This window comes from Cynoglossus semilaevis, chromosome 17 (assembly GCF_000523025.1).
Source record: "Cynoglossus semilaevis isolate Cse_v1.0 chromosome 17, Cse_v1.0, whole genome shotgun sequence".
In the NCBI taxonomy this organism is placed as follows: Eukaryota; Metazoa; Chordata; class Actinopteri; order Pleuronectiformes; family Cynoglossidae; genus Cynoglossus; species Cynoglossus semilaevis.
The window spans coordinates 14376207-14380826 of record NC_024323.1 but is presented as its reverse complement, the minus strand read 5'-3'; the positions used below and the strand labels follow the sequence as shown (position 1 = coordinate 14380826).

Below are 4620 nucleotides of genomic sequence, written 5' to 3'. Positions count from 1 at the left end.
AGAGATGGAGACGTTTCCGCTGCGCTGAGCCGAAGGAGAGTCCGGTCCCGGGGACTGAGCCCCGGATGGAAACCTCCACATGTTTGTTTTGATTTATTTCCCTTTATCTTTTTTTTTTTTTCATCGATTCATCTTCGACTCGTCTTCGACCACCGCCGTCGGTCACATGATGAAGATGACGCCGCTCTTTTGTTGACAGAGCGGCGGACAACGGCGGAATGCGCGCAGGCGTGTGAACAGAAGCTGAAAACTCCCGACCAGCACCACCCTCCCTCACTCCCTCCCTCATCCTCACCCACCCCCACCTGCCATCCAATTATCATCCATCCATCCATCCATCCAGCCGTCCATCCATTCATCCACTCGTCCGGTCTCCGCTCCGCGAGTGCTGACTGCTGTCATCCCGGGGAGGGGGCGCCTGGCTGCGTCTGCCCGGGCAGACACCGGTGGAGGAGAACCGACCGCCCTGCAGGTGAACCGACTGCTGACGGATTACCGACAGAGACAGACCGAGAGGTAAGACCCAGAGTCCACTCAGCCACTGCTCTGCTTCACTGTTGTTGCTGTTGTTGTTGTTGCTGCTGTTGTTGTTGTTGTTGTTGTTGTTATTCCTCCTTCATTCTCTGCTGCGCGTGCATTCGTGTCGTGTGCACGTACACATGCAGGAGTTTGAAAAAAAAAAGTGAGAATGTGGAGGAGTGAGAAGCTGCTGTGACGGTGACGGTGCCGCCGGTCTGTAGATTAAAGCAGCAGCAGCAGCTCCTTCCGGTGACGGATTAGACAGATTAGACAGATTACAGAGATGACAGAGATTAGACAGAGATGACAGAGATTACAGATTACAGAGATTAGACAGAGATTAGAGGCGGATTAGAGCAGAGTGCTCTTCTGAGTGTTGGGATTAGAGCTGTGTTTTCTCACAGAACAAGAGATGGATGAGCCGCAGCTCTGCTTTGATGGGGGGCAGGTGAGGTGATCAGGTGATCACTCATCCTGGGGTATATTTTGGAAAAGAGGAGCAGAGAAAAAAAAATGGGCGTTTGGTTTTTAGTTTAGTTTTTTTTTTTTTTGGACACGCGGGTTGAGCCTTTGCTCTGCTTCCTTTATCTGATGTGTTCCCCAGGCTTCAGGTGTGTGTGTGTGTGTGTGAGAGAGTGTGTGTTCACACACACACAGGAATGTTTTCCGTCTCGGCTCGTCCTGCCCACTTTTATGACTTTGTTTCCCTCTTCACATTTCCTGCCTGCAGCGCATACACGACCTGAGAGTGTGTGTGTGTGTGTGTGTGAGAGAGAGTGTGTGTGTGAGAGAGAATGTGTGAGAGAGGGAGAGTGTGTGTTTCCTTCTTTCTTTCGGCCCTACAGCTCACGAACGAACACATCTGCAGGTCTGTCTGTCTGTGGTTCTGTCTGTGGTCCTGTCTGTGGTTCTGTCTGTCTGTCCGTGGCTCTGTCTGTCTGTGTGTGTCTGTTGTTCACTCCAGTCTGCCTCTGTCTCAAATATCAAACACCTTGTCCCTGCAGCGGGGAATCCCTTTTATGGCGAACACTCATGTGCACATGTTCTTCACACATTTCACTCCTGACTCTGTGTCTCAGCCATCACTCAAGTCCAGGCTGACAACTGCCAACAACAACCCCAAACACCCCCATGACCCCCCCCCGCCCACCTCCACACCCCCCAGGCTGCTCACGACTTGTAGAAACTTCTGGAAAGTTAAAAAAAAATGAAGAAAAAAAAAAGAAAGAAAAACTTTTGTTTTCTTCCTTTAACGTCACTCAGCTCTGAGCTCGGCTTCTGTCTGGAGCTGCTCTGTATCACACACACACACACACACACACACACACACACACTGACCCGCTCGGTACAACATGACACTGTAGTGTGTACAGATCCTGCTGTTGATTTTGTGACGTCAAAATATGATGAACGACATATTTTTACATGGTGGTGATGGTGTCACGTGATCACTCTGCAAATGTGAAAAGTTACAACTATGTAACATGTTAACTATTATACAAAGTAGTAATTATTATTAGTTATTAATATTACTATCGTAGATAATCACTTGTGTGTGTTTGGTTTATTATTATTATTATTATTGTTGTTATTTTTAATAATATTTATAATTATCTAAATGTTTATCAAAAAAAATTCCAGACTGTAAAAATATTAATATATATAAAAATATATAAAACAAATTTAAAATGTTAAATGTGTTCTTCCTCATACGTTTTTTAAATTGTATTTATTTATTAATTTATTATAAAATAAATTATTGTTGATAGAGGGCGCTCTCTGTTTTGTATTATATATAAATATATATAGATATAGATATTAATTCCTCATATTTCTCTTTTATTTTTGCTAATATTTCTCTTCTATCTCTGTCGGCCGCGGCAGAAGTCTCCACAGATCTGCTCCTGTGAGAGGGTTGTCGATTTACTTTTACGATTTTCGATTTTTACCGAAATATTGTAGTAATAGTATTTGATGTATATATGTGTGTGTATATATATATAAATATATATATTATTTTTCATATATTAGAGGGCACGAATTTCGCGCAAAGCAATTTTTCCTTTGTGTTGAATATCGCGGTGCGTGGTCCCGGTTTAATTAATAATAAATACAATAAACGATAATAAAGGACAAACTGTTGTTTTCATGATATAAACAGTTCCTTAACATTTCATCAGGTTCAGGTTTGGTGGAAGTTGTTGTGTAAATCCACGGAGGACACTGTGTGTGTGAGTGTGTGTGTCAGAGTGTGTGTGTAAGTGTGTGTAAATGTGTTTGGTGAATTCGAACTATTTAAATAAATCACGTTGGGTTTTGGTTTTACATGAAATCCTACCCACGGTCGTCACGGGGAGCCCTTCACCGTGGAACATTCTCAAACCCTTCACTCTCCGTTTACTTTACACGCCGCAGACATTTCTCCCCCCCCTCTCTCCCCCTCTCTCCCCCCTCCTCCCCCCTCAGTCTCTCTGCCCCTCCGTGTGGAGGTGACTACCGACGAGCGCTGACACATTCCACCGAAGATCAGTTTCACTTCCAAACTGGAATCTCGGCCGCGTCTCGGTCGTTACTGCACACGTGTGAGCACTCAGCCAATCAATCACGATACATTTCGTCCTTTCAGAGCCAATAAATAAGTAACGATCTTACGGACGGTTATCAAACACGCAGCCGCCGAGTGAGCGCGGGTTCACGTGACAGACGCGGGTCTTAGGAGGCTACTTCAGCTGCGGCTGTGAAACTGGAGACACGGAGCTGAGAACGAGCGACACTTCAGTGGCCATAACCGTCATATCGTCTCGGTGTCGGTATTTGATGGAGTATCGAGCTGCGCCAGGCTTTATTGTTGGTTTCTGTGACAAATTACTTACTTACTTACGACATGTAAAATGTTCGTCCTGGTTTAAAATGTTCAGGTTGTTTTAGAAAAAAAAAACAGCAAAAAAAAGAAAAAAGTTGACTTTACGGAAGTGAGACTTTATTTCCGGTAAATTCATCTGATCTGGTTCATGTTTTAATTAAAGCGGAGTGAGATAAAAAAAATAAAAAATAAAAACCGTGGAAAACACTATAAACAGTCACAGATTTACGGATTTAATATCGTCCTTATTAAATATGAAATCTATAATTACACAAATACAAATGCACTTTTATTCATGTCTTTACGGTGAATCTGTTTTGTTTTCGCGGACGGATTGGTAAAAAATTAATTTTTCCCGCTCCTTGGTGTCGCTGTTGTCCACAGTAGTTGATTATTATCGTTGTTCCCAAATTATGACATCACGTGTTTATTATTGTGTTGTTTTTCTAGTTTTAATTATTTATAATATTTATTTTCGAACTCACAAACACAACCACGGACACACAAAGAACTCAAAGGATGTTGTAATATTTTTATTAATTATGTAAATTCAGTACAAGAGTGTATTTACATATATATTAGTCACAGATCAAGGACTCACATTAGAGTCATTCCAATGAAAACAAACTTATTTTTAAATATAAAATAAAATCACATTTTATTTCCCTTTAAAATTGAAGTAGTGTAGAAATAATTTATAAATATAAATATTAAAATAAAATAAAAAATAAAAAAACTAAAAAAAAAATTTTGTAATTAAAATAAATAGATGTGTGTGTGAGATAGAGAGTGTGTGTTTGTGTGTGTGTGTGTGGACGGTAACTTACCCAAAGTCGAGGCTGAAACCTGGCTCCATTTCTGCCGCCTCCAAAACGCTCTGGCGCCATCTAGCGTCCCTCTGAGGACAGTAGAAAAACACTGTGGACAAATAAAAAAAAAACCATACAACACTTTTACTTTTTACAGCCAGTAAACGCGCCGGCGCACACGCGCACGCCGTGTTTCCTGTCTCTGCTGTGGTCGGACACGTGCGCGTGACGTCGGTGTCGTCGGTGACGTCGGTGTCACGACGGCTGCTGGAAAAAACTGAAGATGAGTCTGTGTGACGTGGAGTTTGTGGTCAGACGTGGAACCAGAACAGAGTAGCGATGTAAGGACTGGAGTAGTACTGCACTGGAGTAGTACTCCACTGGAGTAGTACTGCACTGGAGTAGTACTGCACTGTTGTAGTACTGCAG

The 4620-nt window shown here is 42.6% G+C and overlaps 1 long non-coding RNA gene across 1 annotated transcript in view; it reads right to left on the bottom strand.

Moving 5' to 3' along the window:
* Window positions 1-4138: 4138 nt before the first annotated feature.
* The window catches only part of LOC103393560 (uncharacterized), a 4745-nt gene continuing 4263 nt past the window's right edge, over window positions 4139-4620 (bottom strand). Inside the window, exon 4 of the long non-coding RNA XR_523029.2 lies at window positions 4139-4300. This is a non-coding gene — a long non-coding RNA (uncharacterized LOC103393560). The remainder of the gene's footprint in view (window positions 4301-4620) is intronic.